Below are 16,782 nucleotides of genomic sequence, written 5' to 3' on the forward strand. Positions count from 1 at the left end.
CTCATAAGCCCACAAGACTGACCGGATAGACAAATAGAAACATTAACGCTATGAGACTTTTAAAACACAGCTGTATTTTCCTTTCAACATACTTATGTTGGAAAAGACAGTTCGAAACATACATTTATCCACTTGTTGGCTGGTAAAAGATGTGTATGCTAGAAGGTCGTGATCTCCTTCACGAAGTGGCTATAGAACACGTTAAAGAATGCGTTAGTGCGTTCGTTGTTTGATAGGCAAAATTGTACCTATAGTATTATATTGCAGAGCAAATTAACTGCGCTGTTTTTGAAAACGGAAAACTTACTTACATCGTAGTCAGTATGATAACACATATCATTACTTCATAGTAATATTTAATCAGACGTACATGATTCAATGTTTTCTTTTAATATATTGAACATATCAGTACCGTAGTTATTTGAATAATTAGTGTAGTAAAAGCCATGCGCAGACGTTATTGAAGTTGTGAACTGTTAATCAAACATAGCATTCGCCAGTAATTCTTTGGCAATTTTCTAATAACATTCTTTGTCGTGTGAACAAATACTAGTGTACATGTGTTTTGTAGATGAATGTGATTTGCTACTGGAGTCGAACATTAAATGTAATTAATTATTTTCTTATACCTATTCGTCTTATCTTGTAGTTTAGTTTATTATCCATAACAATGTGTTTTGTTAAGTAATGCTTAGCTAGTATGTATTCTGGCTTTAACATTTAACATTTAACTTATATACGTATTTACACGTTGTGTTGTATTTATTGAAAACTAAAATAACAATATTTGTTGTTTAATATGTAGTTTATATGAAATATAAACCAAGGTTTAGTGAAAATAATTCTTATTAACTCTTCTCACGATCGAGAATTGCAATTAATACCCAATCATGCTACCTAAACAACTAATTAATTAATGTTATGTTCAATCCATGAAACCACTATTGCTCTGGGCTTCAAAGACGAATACAAAATCATCCCGATTACTTGTTATCTGCGTTCAATATTTAGTCAAGCAATTGTTGCGAAAAATCTATTTGTCAAGTGATTTTACTCAAAAGATGCAATTGTTATTGATTCCCCTGAGAATGATTTCATAACCGCGTTTTGGATCAGAGTGATTAGAACGTAATGGAAATGTGACAGCGTCGATGTAGCTGAAAATGTCAATGATAAAATAAACATGAATATATGCCACAGATAATTGATATTTTGTTCGTTTTCCGTTTGCACCATGTGTGCGCGGCATATCGTAAATGTGATTCGCGCCTGTACCTGGTGTTCATTATTAATGAACATAATATGGTTTGCACGGGAATTCTGAACTTTATGACAGAGAATAAATATAGTTTAATGTTTAAATAACCAATAACCACACACCTCTTAAGCTGCTATAAAACAATAGCCCGTCATGGCATATATACAATTTTAAACACTAATATATCATATTATGTTGTTTTTTTTAACATTGAATCTGTCAATTACCGGATATTGGTCAATACTGCAGTTTAAATTGTTATTTATAAAGGAAGGCTTACGTCATGTCGGTGTTGGGTAAATAGTTGAACGCATAATTTCGAACCTACTCTCACGAATCAATTGATGGGGATATAAGCGTATATTCTCGTGAGTTGAATATGTAATTGCTCGCGTCCTTTTAATAATATAACTATAATGCCTTAAAATGTGGCAATACTGGTAACGTCTCTGTCGTTTGATCATTTATATGTTTGGAAGTCAGCCATATATATAGGATCTGGCACGAGTCGTCATATCATACACTATTTTATTTAACGAGTTCAGGAATTTTGTTAGTAAGCGAGCCTAACGAATTTCCAAGACGAGTTTAATAAAATATGGTATGATATGACAACGAGTATCAGATCTTTTTTATCACATGCTTTTGAATGAGCAAATTAAATAAATATTTACGAAAACATAATGATAAATCCCGAATGTTGTTTACATTTCGTGACGTCATTTGACGCATTGCAGCAAAATAACAAATTGTGATTGGTCAATAAACGAAAACTAAGCCAATGAAAACGCTTAAAAATGTTGTACTACAACATGTGTAATATAACAACAATATGTAATGGTTGTATTACATGGGAAACAGAGTATAGCATGTGATAATATAAGTTACACAACATTATGTTGTGGAGGTAGTGTTGTAAATTACGATATCAACCTTTAACAAGTAATACATATGTTTAATTGCTACATTAAAATGTTATTTTTAGTATTGTTATTTTGTAAGTAGGCTTCACAATTTTATTTATTAAAATCTTACAAGTCTAAGTTCACAACTAAGTATGTTTCTGATATGATTTATTATGATGGCGTTCGTGATGCCAGAGAACATTTTGCCATGCACGCAATCCAAAGCTTAAGATTGCTTGAAATACAAGTACTATGTTTAAAGATCACATGATTATTCAGTATACGTGTTACTGATCTTAATATACCCCATTAGTTGTCCGATGCATGCGATATACATCTGTATTATGTAAATTTGTTAAAAGAAGCTAACATATCTAAACCATCAGATTCGTTAAAAATATTTTAAGAACCAAGAATGGTTCAGATGAAAACATCAGCACCACCATTATAGATCCAAGAATGGTTGAGATGAAAACATCAGCACCACCATTATAGATCTAATCAGAACATTGATAAGAATCCTAAAAGAATTTCGGGAGTTTGTTTTAATTTTTTGCATGATATGTTGCAGTTTGATTTTGTTAATGCTTTGAACTTAAAAAAATAACGTTTCAAAGGCCTTGTCATGTTTCCGTAAACATAAACTTGTGAACTCTTGACTATTTAACGACACACGTTTGCAATTGTAAATGTGTTGTTGACCGTGTGCTCACGTTCTCTAAAAGCCCTGCCATATCGGTAAACATCTCTGTGCATGTTACGTTCGATTTGGACAGTGTTGTTTCCTTTTGTCAAAACACTTAAACATCACTGAAGTACATACACTATGTTTGATTTTTAATTCGTGCTATTTATTTATTATTTTATTTAAATATTTTTTTGAATTGTGGTTTTATTTCCACTCTTATTGGAAGTTATTGTTGTGCACATTAAGATCGTTATCATATTCTATTCATTATTTACACTTGCTCTTAACTATACCCCAGCAGACAATAGTTCATGTTCTTGACATTTCAAAGTTAAATAAGAGTGCGTTAATCAAAATGCTAATTAGGTATATCTGAGTTTAAATACAATGATTCGATGTATATGGACAAATATGTGCATGGAATATTTGCAGCCCTTGCTAGGTTTAAGGCATTACAACAACACCAGATAATGATATGTGGTATTTCAAAAGTATTTCAAAAAATGCTAAGTGTAGGGGCACTACATTCACACAGTAGCTTACATTGTTAATGGCATTTAGACACACACACACACACACTGCTTAAATGTGAAATGCTATAAACGTATAGCGCACTTATGACGCTCATTATGCTAAAAAGTAGAACAAGCTTAAATGACAGAGCGCTTAGAGATTAAATTATTTTACCAATGGTGTGTTTTAGATAAAAATTAAAAAAACCCAGGTTTTATATATCACATGTTTGATCGAACCGACCGTTCTATGAGCACTAAATCATTTGCATCGATGTGGCGGATATGGTGTGCGTCTTGCAATCAGCAATGCTCGGTTTCGATACCTACTTATGAAGCATTCTGTATATTTTGCGACAAATATGATTTGGTCTTTACACATAACAGTGTAGACAAGGTATACGCAAAAGCTTTAGATTTAAGTAATATACTATAATACATAAATCAGAATACTGATTTCAACAACTTTTTTCAACAAATTATGAATAAGAACACTGTGAACAATTTTTAAATTCGCAAGATTGACGTCAATATTGTTTTTGCAAACACAATATTCTACATTCAATTTTGTGCGAATGTGTTTACCGCAACGTATTGATTGACGTTTACTTTGTCTCTACAGTACTTGTCAGGGTTTGGTTTTGCTATAATAACAACGGTAATTTTCAAGTGCTAGCATCAATGGAGTTCGTAAGTTATACTCGAATTTGACAACGTTTGGTTGGACCAACTCGGTATCATACTAGTTTAAAATATTGTTATAATTAAGCATGACTAATATGCCATCTTAAACAACTATTTCCTTAATGGTAATTTCTTTCACAAGTGGTTCACACGTCATAATAGTCCGTTTAACACAACAATAATCATGAATGGTAATCAATGATTAAATTATTACTACTAAATAGGCATACACATATTTTTCAACATTTATAAAACATTATATAAACAGTTTTTTATAGAAATTTCAATTGCCTCTTAATCAACAATTTGTTAGTATATTTATTTTTTATGATAATCATTTTTGGATTCTGAATTTTAATTATTTTAAAATTCACATCTGTTGCTTATTGGTACATTCATTTTAATATGTGCTTAACGCGTCGTTATTAAGTTCCTTATATTGGATATTCTGTGTTCTGATGACCTTGATGGATGTCATGTTTTGTTTTTAAAACTAATACGGACACATTAACTTAAATCTATGTCGTATAATCCTTGAACGATGTAAGAAATGGAATACATATAGGGATGTTTTTTCTATTTGTGGTTGAACTCAAGTCATTTGTTTTACCAGATATTATTTTTCAAAGTGCCTCAATGTAATTAGTTTATGATATCAATAGCTGAAAATTCCATTTTCAACATGACCAATTATAAATATTCCGGAAGGACAATATTTCCGTGTTTCAACCACAAGGAATCGGGCTCACAGATTGTAAACTAGAATGCATGCATGAAAGCATGCATACAAATTGAATACGTCGTTGAATGAATTAATAAATTAATCAATGCATGTGATAATGAGCTTGTTAATGGATTACTTTATCCATTGATGAGTTAATGAAGCAATGGCTAAATAAATTAGTACATGTACATAAAGAAAACATCGTTCTTTCCTTATTTATTTAGTTCAAATCAACAGTTTCTATTTTAAAAGTGTTATTGTCAAACATAACGAAAATCCCATTTGAAAATAAAACCAAAAGCCTATAAGGTGAAAAGTAAATCAGAAACGATTGATGCATGTTTTCTGTCTCTTTAATGAATACACTATCGTTTATGAAAATACATATTACAAAAAAAATAGAAAGAACATATTAACGCCGCGAAATGAGGCTTTTTCAAAATCCAAATTAAATGATAACAGTGAAAGTGACATGACCTTTAATCCAACTTGCATTAAATGAAATATCTGGCCAGACCTATATCAAGTAACGATTTCAGAACAAACAAAAAAAACAAATGAAAAACTCTAGCTACTGACCAGAGACAGTTTTCTTTCAGGAAAGGTGACTCGATGATACATGTAATCCTTCTTGGCCCAGAGTAAATCACACGCTAGTTATAAAAGCATGTAAGATATTGACAATAGCTTTATCTAAATTCAAGGATTTGTGCGGAAACCATGTTTTTTGGGTGTATTGGGAGTTACTCTCCTGTACTCGAGTGGCCGTAAATGAAAACTCATGAATGGTTTTGCATACAATCAACTTGAACCAACATTAAGATACATATTCAATAAAAACAGTTTTGACACAATCACATCGAACTTTACCAAAGTGGCTACTTATGCAATAACAAGCTATGTCTGCATCTTTTCTTTATACATACAAAATATCAATGAAATATCTAAATCTTAACTACAACTATTGAGCATATGTCATTGTTGTTATTTTTAATTAAACGTTGACCTTGACCTTGACCCAACATGCCCTGAAAACCATCTTGAGTTTGACTCGATTAGTTAACAAGCTTGTTTCTTTACAGTTTGTTATATTCACAAGTTCATCAAGATCGGTCAAAGCATTTATAGCTTTTTGTCGGACATCTCCACTTTGGCACCTTATTTAATTTTGTTTAAAATCTGGTATATAAATTTATGAAAATTAAAATATCAAATTCCTCTCGAAAAATGTGTGTTCGTTAAACGTTATATCCATAATCTTTTATCTATCGGCAACGTCATTGTTTAAATGAACATACTGATATCTTCATATTGTTGTTCTGGATAATGTCAAACCAAATTTTAGTTTTAAGTTAGATTCATTATTATGCTGAAGATGTTGTTTAAGTTAACAATTATTAATATTACTTTCCTGTGCTTTTATGGAAAAAATTGGTACTTAAAAAAAACTAAACTGTTTAAAACAGTGTGAAATAATTATATTATCGACAGTATCACATATTTATTTGGGTTTGACGTGATGTTTGGACGTCATGCCGTTCTTATTACCATGGCATTACAACAAAGTTTTTTTTGTGATAATGTTGAGAAGACTAGGTTGAAGATGAACTCTTGATGAAAGAGTTTGTCATTGGTCTCATTAGGATTTGAACGGATAAATGTTTTGGCGTTTTGCTATACGCGATAGCATAACGTGCGACATGGTCATTCATTGTTCAACATCTAAACAACAGTTTACAATGTCATTTTGTGACATTCTCAAAGGCAAAATTACATGAGTAAAGAATAGTTTCTGAAACATTTGACCCCAGGTTCCTCGGTAGCGCAGTAGGTAGCGCGTCAGTCCCATACTCTATATAGTAGATCTGAAGGTCGTGAGTTTGATCCTCACCCGGGGCAGGTATCTTTTTCCAACTAGGGTATGTTTTTTCTTCATGTTGTGAATAATGATACGTGATAAAAACCTTCAAGTATTTGACAGAAACGCTGTCTCATGATAGCACTAGTGTCGCTGAGACAAATTTAGAATTGCCATTTCGACCGCAGCAATATCCAGATTAAGCACTTTTTGCACAAGCAGATCTATCAGCACCACAAAGTATGCGCATTACCTCGTCCCTTGCCGTCTACACCTTACAGTGCGGTTGCAAATCATGGACGCTACACGGGGCACAGAGTACAAAGTATCGAATACAAGTGTCTCCAAAGACTGCATCTCTTAAACAAAGCAAAGAAGCAACACGACAATATCACTAGTTGTCTCACAAAAACCTCCTCTGGCGACCATCAAACGGCGAACTCTGGCTTGGTTGAGATAAGACAGCTATGACTCTCTGCGCCACACTGTGCTCCTTGGAGCACTAGAAGGTGGTCACTGTAGAGGCCGTAAGACGAAATGGTCGATGGACAATGCGAAAGAGTGTACGTTTCTTCCCATTGATGAGTTACTCACAGCAGCTCAAAACAGACCTTGAGGTCGGAAAATATCTGGTTCGTAGTCCCTCATGTATTACTAATGACCAGAGAGGTCAAGGAATGATGTTGATGATGATGATGTTTTTGATTATGATGATAATGATGATGAACCGTGTTAAAGGGTTCATGCCTTCAGATATCAGATAATTCACCTATGCATTGAGTTATGTTTCTACAACCTTTGCCATTAATTACTCGTTCCATCTTAACATCGACTGAATGTCCTTCACATTTGATAATTCTTCCATTGTAATAAGATCAGGGGCGCTTACTATGTCGAGGCACGCAGACAGACTGACGATCTGACGTATCGACATTCGAAAGGCATTTGTATAATTGTCGCCCTGCTTAGCTGTGGGGAATACTGTACTTTGCTTTCCAAACGATTAGTCTTTCTCTCACACAATTATAATACAAATATGTAAAACGGAACTAACATTTATGCTAAAACCCCATACAAAAAAATAGGGAATGAAGCACTACAACAAATCACTAATGCATCACTGTGCTTTATTAGTGAGCGATTATAGTGATACAAATGACATGCAAATGAGCTAATGGCTCACTATTAATGAATCACTAATGAATCACCCTTTCTGAGCTGGCTGTTAGTAAATCACTAATGCATTACTGTCAATGGATTACTAATGGCTCACTCTGCTTTAATGAATCACTAATGTATCACTATCGATGGCGTACTAATGGCTCACTCTACTTTAATAAATAACTAATGTATCACTATCAATGGAGTACTAATGGCTCACTGTGGGTTTAATAAATCGCTAATGTATCACTATCTATGTATTACATGTACTAATAAACTTCTACACTTTAAATTAACCACTAATGTAGGACTGAATTGTATATTTTATTTTAATTAATTGTTAACTGTGCTTTAATAACTCACTAAGGCACCACCATCAAATGTATTACTTATATAAACTACTGTACTTTTTTTACCCATTTCATGCAGGATACAAATTTAAGTGTTCTTCTATGCAAAAAAAGTTTACTATTTGTAAAGACGTTTTTTCAATTGTTACTTCGCATAGGAATTTCTCTCTGTTACTGCATTATTTAGGTCAGCAATCGGAAATGTACGGAATACCGTTAGGGCCATCGTGGTTACACATTTAAATCCAGAGGACGAGAATGCGAGAACGGGAGAGTACCATGACGAGAATGCGACAATACGATGACAACAGTGCGACAATACGATGGCGAGAATGTGAGCATGCGATGGCGAGAATGCGAGAACGCGATAGTACGATGACGACAATGCGACAGTGCGATGGCGACAGTGAGATAGTACGATTGCAAAAACCCGCAAACTTCATTTGCATACGGGACTTTGCGGTAACTTTGCCGCAAAAATCTTGCAAAGTTGCCACAAGTTCTTGCAAAGTAGTTGCCGCAAAGTTCTTGCAAAGTTGTCACATGGTGAATTTTCTGTAAATTAAATTGCAAGCATACAAATATAGCCTTTCTTTTGTAAATGTTAGAAATGTCATATAAATGCAGCAACAAACATAAAACTAAAATTCCCTGGAATAAATTATTACCATGGAACAATTTCCAGCCAGCATGGAAAAAAAGCCTGGGACATTTTCCATGGTTTTCCATATTACATGGAGTAATTGGATTTTATTTTTTCCATGCTACTTGATAAACTTCCAATACATTCAACCATATTAATTTCTACACATAGGTCGTATTATACTTTCTTTATCAAGCTGCAATCTGCACTTATATAGTGACAATTCATATGACAGATGCTTTTAAACTAATAATTGCCGTACCATCACCTCAAATATCACATAAAAAGGTCTACAATGATGACATAAGAATCATAAAATTAATGGAATATTTAGAAATAATGAAAAGCACAAACCTTCAGTTGTTGTTGTATTCCTAGAGAGATCGACTGCTTAAATACTGTATGCATAATCACTCTTTAACAACACTTCATGATCACTTTCCAAATGATATCGATACATTATTGTTTTAATAAATTGTTGGTAATGGAAAAACTCATTAATTCTACTGTTTGTGAAATAACTTTCATTTCATTTTTGCAACAAGTTTAACCTGTATATTTCCTACCATATGTTTACTACTACTACTACTACTACTACTACTACTACTACTACTACTACTACTACTACTACTACTACTACTACTACTACTACTACTACTACTACTACTACTACTACTACTACTACTACTACTACTATTACTACTACTACTCTACTACTACTACTACTACTACTACTACTACTACTACTACTACTTCCACTACTACTACTACTACTACTACTACTTCTACTTCTTCTTCTTCTAATACTACTACTTCTACTACTACTACCACTTACTACTACTCCTACAACTACTACTACTACTACTTCTACTACTACTACTACTACTACCACCACCACCACCGCTACTGATACAACAAAAACTACAACTGCTACAACAACAACAACAACTGCTACAACAACAACAACAACAACAACTACTAATACTACAACAACAACTACTACTAATACTACTACAGCTTCCTCTACTACTACTACTACTACTACTACTAATACTACTACTACTACTACTACTACTACCACTACTACTACTACTACTACTACTACTACTACTACTACTACTACTACTACTACTACTACTACTACTACTACTACTACTACTACTACTACTACTACTGCTATTACTACTACTACTTCGACTACTACTACTACTACTACTTCTACTACTACTACTACTACTACTACTACTACTACTACTACTACTACTACTACTACTACTACTACTACTACTACTACTACTACTACTACTACTACTATTACTTTTACAACTACAACTACTACTACTACTACTACTACTACAACTACTACTACTTCTACTACTACTACTACTACTACTACTACTACTACTACCACTACTACTACTACAACTATCACTATCTATAACGGATGACTAATAAATCACAAAGTGAGAATGTTAAGTGCAATGAATCACTAATTGATCACTATCTGAGAATTGTAAGTGTAATGAAGCCCTAATAGATCACTATCTAAAAGTTAAAGTATAATGGGTCACTAATGTATCACTTTTACATGGGGAACAGAAGAGTGATCCATTAGTGATTCATTTAATGTACTACCAATGGACCACTGCAATGTGCTAGTAAACAGTGATACATTGATGATACATTGATGATACATTAGTGATTTATTAAAACATGTTTTAGTTTGGGACGTGTTAAAGTGTCAAACTGTAAATGTCGAAAAACTTTCTTACAGAATTTGATTGATGCTTCTTTGTAAACAATAATATATAGTTGTTTTTTTTTATAGTTTTATATACCAAATAATTTGATAGGGTTTCGAAACTCAAACACGCACACCAATTATGCGTGATCTATAATAATTACTTCAATGATGTTAGCCAACATTTTGTCTTACACGCAATTGACAGTCTCAGAGTGCGTGCTTTTATTATTGAAAGTACAAAGTTTACTGAACACCATTTGAACTCATAAAATTCAAAGTCTCATATACTTAATAAATGTTCCGTACCGCACCTCGGGGTTAATACTGTGCCTTTTCGATTAAGTGTGCAAACATTATTAACTTTGAAACTGTTTGTTTTTTGTTTTTGGACACCAACAAACGCAATTATATATATTCTATATAGCGCTTCGCCGCTCACATAAGCCAATAACCATTATCAAAACATAGTTATAAACCTCATTAAATTTATTTAGTAAAACATCAGTGTTGTTCACGTTTTAACATGTTCCTTAAAATCACAATTATACCAGTACATATGTTTCTTAACATGTGGAAGCTTATAACCTTCTTTACTTAGTGCCCTTTATGTTACAAAGATGAAATATTAGTATGATATTTTTGGAAACTGAGAAGGAACTATTGGCATTGTGATATGATATTAAGGCTCTAGTTTCATATACAAACATTGTTAAAAAAAAACACAGTTGTACTTTTTAAGATGAAACCTCCTGTATGATTAACTTTAACACATATATACTATGATTTTCTTTCGGGTTAATACCTCGCTGGCTAATGTGAGAGACTATTCTTTTATGAGCAAAATCATTCTTAAATTTTTTACATTTTAACAGTTGCTATTTACTTTACCATATATAACGACTATATTTATCTTTTGTTGATTTGTAATGACCCAAGAAGTAACAAAAATTAATTAATACAATAAGCCAATATGTATATATTGCTTTTATACTGTTAACAACATCATTCACACAAGGTAACGGCCAAAAGATCGAAATAGAGATGTGTTGTCGTGAAAAAGATGAAGCACTCAATGAAAAACTATGTATGTGAAGTGATAGGTACAACGTGTTGTCCTTACCATTTATTCCGAATTATCAACGTAAACAAAATTTAAGAGTGAGATTGAGCAAATGATACTTATTACAAATACAATTGATTGTTTAAATGAAATTTATATCGAGATGACCACTTCGAATGTCCGGTAGGTTAAATTAACACACGGCCCTTAAATACCTTGTCGGGTAGACACCTTGCCGTCTTGACCGATTATGACTAAAGATGACACAAAACTATGATTATTTACACGTACAGCTTTTTTTAAGTTCATTATTGCTTGTAACGTGTTCTAAATATTGCGAAACACCGTCAGATAATGGATACTAACGCGCATGTAATGCATCCTTATATCGTAAGTAATCTATCACCTTCATACCATCATATCTTGACAAGGTTTGACCCGCCTATTGCTGATGTGTTACCTGGTCTATTTGCTACAACAATGTCGGTGTTAAATGATTTAAATACGTGCATTTCTTCTAGTTTAGTAGTTTAGAGCAGTCGCTTTTAACGTCTGCCCATAACTGATACGCAAATATTAAATTGAACAAGTTTACTGTATTCGTAAAATCATGTTCTAAATGTTATATCATGCATATTATGTTCAGATGTAAAAGGCCGTAAAATACGTTAAGACGATGTAAGATAATCATGACGATAACAGCATCACGCTATGAACAATCGTTACATGTTCAATAAATGCAAAGTAAACCCTCAAAATTAATGCTATTTTAAATTCGTTTAATATATAATAGCATGGCAATTACAATACAATTTGATACTTTTAAGATACATTTTAACAATTTACCATTTCATGTAGCAAAGCAAATAGTATATTTTAACTTAATTGCCGGATGTCTAGACTTTGTCTATAACCAAGCAATAAAACATAAAATTCATCGTTTATGGCCTCGTTAAAGTGAAAATACTTTGATCGGTAAATTATATTAGAGGGCTGTTATTCTGATGACATTTCAGTTAGTTGTTTCAAAGCGACCTTCCTTTGAGACCAAATTACCATTACCAAGCTTGTAACACACTGTATTTGCTGTTAGCAAAGTCTAGGGAGGATTACATGTATGTGTATAAATTATTATTGAAATGACCTATCGCCTTGACCTGCGACAATTCACATATTACGTAATTGCCTTATCGTTTTGCAATATATCAGACATATCTTAGAATTAAATAACGGCGAGGCTTTTGTGGTTTTATAGCGATGTTATAACACGATTAAATACAATAACTGCGTTAAGACGTGTAGATATCCCATGATGTTTAAACTGGTGTTTTGGCAAGTACGTAGTAAACGCTTCACAAATAAGTGATACTCGCACACATTTTGCAATACCATATATATAGAAAACGAAAAGATAACAACTAAACATTTCATTATTAAATATTTTGCTGCGTCACATAATATAAAACTAAGGTATATATTCTTCTGGTTCTTTGATCATCAACAATAAGCCGACGCTCGTTAAATAACCATTTATTGCGCTAACCGTCTCACATGGTGTAACGATCTCATACTAATAAAGTACTTAAAACATCGATTTCCGGCTAATGAATGCCTTTTGTAACTTTGCCTTTGTAATAAGCAAACAACTATTAATTAAGTAAACATTTGCATCAGTTATTCTGAAAATATGGCAGTCGCATCTGAAACCTCTCCGACACTAATAGCTTTTTCTAAGTAAAGATCATTATTTTGTGATACATGTACTGAAACAGTTTTATATTACAAAGGTGTTAACAGTTTGACAAACGGTTAAACTTATTTTAAAGCGACAAAGTATGAACTGAGACTAACAAGACCATTGATGGTTACAATGAAAATGACATAAAATGTGTTTAATCAAATGAATAATATGACGCATAGTTTTATAGCTACTCATAAACACACGTTGAATTAAAACCACTTGAATTTTCTCTCATGAAATTTATTATGTGCCGAAATGCATTTTAATTCAGATCAAATGCAGTAAATACATGTATGTCATTTCCCGATTTTCTGATTGCTCTTTGCTTCAGATTCAATAGGATTACTCTAACCATAACAGTAAACGATACTAGGACAAACGCCTTGCTTGCATAACAGCAAATGTGCACATGCATAAGGGGATGACATATTCGATAGCACCATTAGGATTATTCAAGTCACGGGATAGAAGTCAGCACGGTGTTCAACAAGAAAAAGTTAAAGATCATGGTGAACACATCACCAGTGCAGGGGCCCCCGTGAAGGACGGAAAACTAAAAGAAATGGCCAGATTCAAGTACATGTACATTGGAGCACTCCTGGCTAAGAATGGAACCAGAACAGCTGAGGAGAAATAATTTCATTTTTCATGGCAACGTCAGCATTAACCAGACTGAGAAGGTTGTGGACAAGCAGTATATGAATCATCCCCACCAAGTACTGTCCCGAAAAGCCATTTGGAGTTTTCATCTATATGTACTGCTGCGATTCACGAAAGCTTCACATTAGCATAGGAAGCAGGAAACCGGCCTGTGAACACAAGTGTCCTCGATATTGCTTCGCATCTCTTTCGTGGGGAAGTCTACCAAGGTATAAGTCCAATACATGACACTTATTGTTATACAATAGCTAACCTCCTGTTATTTTATGAAGATCTGTAATGTATACGTTCAATTAAAACGAAGTTTTGTATATCAAATTGTATTATTAGCAAATATAATATTAACTACATATTTACTGTTGAATTAAGATTACACAGGAAATCAAGACGTACCTTCCTTTGAAAACAAACAAATCAAACGTCCTGTTTTTTTTTTCAAGTTAAACACTTTTGTACAATCAATAATAGTGTTTTAAAAATACAAAAACTCAACACCTTTTGTGATGTGTTGACTCTTCTTCATTTAATATATACATTTCATTCATTTTCTACGATCTTAAAGTATGGTAGATGACCAGTACTTACTCTCAAACGATATGTCATACTTGCGGCGAAACATTTCTTATGTAGTTCCCGTCTGAAAGCTAACACTGGGACAAAATTAATACATATATACCTTACTGCATCTATGTACGGTCAATTAAGTTAATCGGTTTGATGAAATCTTAGTGCAGCTGTCATACCCTTACCTTTTATTTGCTTCGACTTATTACAGAAATATCGATAACTATAAAATTTGTTTATTTACATTAATGAACATTAAAAACATCATTTAACTTTAAATGGTAATAAACATCTCGCATGTTACAGATTTATCTGAAGATTGTTAGCTCACTATTCAGCCGAGGTATTTGTTAATGGGCTATTATGTCTTGCTCCTTGTAAACATGAATAACAATATGCCATTATTTGCTTATTAGCGGAGAAAAACAATGCATTAACATTTAATCGCTTCACGATGTTACGAATTTCAAATATAGTAAAAAGGCCACATTCGACCATGGTGTTGGCACAGATAACCCCTCATTGGGCCCACTAAAATTGTGATAACCACCCAGGCTTTCTAAAACTGTTTACGGACCCCAGCCGTCGGTTCGGACCAAATTACATGTTATGGCTTTCTAAATGATCAATATTTTGTCCAAGGGTCCTTCATGATCGGTATATTTTTTAAATATAAATATTTTAAGACTTAAAACACAAACGATAACAACCATTATACTATGTACTGACATTTATTATTTCCTCTTCAAGTGCCCATATATCAATTAAATTTACGAATGCTGATACATAATCCATGTTTGATGCTGCAATGAATCCTCTACAATACTAGATTTTTTGCCAATGGTTGCGTATGCATTCGTAAATATCAGCACAATAAAAATATATCTTATTATATCATGTGCTCAGGTCAACACTTATTGCAATAGATTGTATTTGTTTAACCATTCTAGATACAAATATCAAGTAAGAATCTTAAATCATGCTTCTTTCATCATAAGGTAATATATTGGTACAAATGAACTAACACTTTAATACAGTTTCTCCCAACGTGTACATTGATTAATTTATATCTTACTTGTGCACGTTTATATCACTGATAAATTTAATACCACTGCTGAGTAAAAAGCATTGTTGTCAATTTTCGATAATTATAACAACTATACGCATCATAATTCTATCTAAAGTATTTAATAGTAAATTGCATGCTCATTCCATGAAAACAATAATACCATATGCTTTGTAGACGAATACCCAATCATTCCGATGACTCATCGTCTAAGATCAATATTTAGTCATGCAAAATATGTGTATTGAAAGTGGTTTTAATCAAAAGATTCAACAGTTATTGACTCCCCTGATAGTTATTACATCAACGCTTTTCGGATCAGGGTGATAACAACGTTATGAAAAATGAAACAATTCCGATGTGGCTGAAAATGACAATTCTAAAATAAATTAGATTTGATACCACTGTTGCTTGCTATTGTTTGTATGTTTGTTGTAAGCTTCATGTGCGCTGCATATTATAAGTGTGTTTGTTTAACCTGTAGATGTTGTACATTATTACTAAACATACCATGGTTTTGCAATGGAATCTTATGTGAGAAAAAAAGACAAATACAGTTTTATTTGAAATGACAGATAACAAAACATTTTTTAATATGCTATACAAATATACCGTCTTGGAACGATTCTGATTGTACATTCTTCATTTTCTCAGTTATTTTTAAACACTAAATGTGTCTGTCAATTACTGTATAATTATAAATACAGCAATTTCCAATTGATGCTTGTACAGAAAAATGGAGTTGTATACATGTCTATTGCTTAAACAAGTGTGTACCAGCACAAACAAATATTTGTCGGGATTTTCGAATTCCTTAAAATTAATGCCATGTGGCTTTTAAAGAAGATGACGCGTTTTAAACGGTTGTAGAAGTATGTCCAGCATTTGTATTCTACGATAGTGTTTGTAAGTTGCATTAAGTATGCTTGATAAGGCAATCTATACAATAATATATCATACTTCTCGAAACAATATTTTGTGCTGAAGTTGTTGGTTCTGAAAGTATTACTGTTGTTCCGTTTTGTTCAATTCCCGAGATCGTAACGCATGACATGTTCATGTTCAGCGTGTAAGCATGCTATATAATACATGCCATGCCATGACGTTGCTAAAAGCGAGGTCAACATGACATGATGTCAACACAAGAAAAAAGAGACGGAAGAC

General features: G+C 32.9%; 1 non-coding gene across 1 annotated transcript; it reads left to right on the plus strand.

The window, feature by feature from the left end:
* The first annotated feature begins 6,584 nt into the window (after positions 1–6,584).
* On the plus strand, positions 6,585–6,670 carry Trnam-cau (transfer RNA methionine (anticodon CAU)). The gene is given in 2 exon segments: positions 6,585–6,621; positions 6,635–6,670. It is a non-coding gene; the product is annotated as a tRNA-Met (tRNA).
* Positions 6,671–16,782: the final 10,112 nt, after the last annotated feature.

The sequence above is a fragment of the Dreissena polymorpha genome, chromosome 10 (genome assembly GCF_020536995.1).
Source record: "Dreissena polymorpha isolate Duluth1 chromosome 10, UMN_Dpol_1.0, whole genome shotgun sequence".
NCBI lineage: Eukaryota > Metazoa > Mollusca > Bivalvia > Myida > Dreissenidae > Dreissena > Dreissena polymorpha.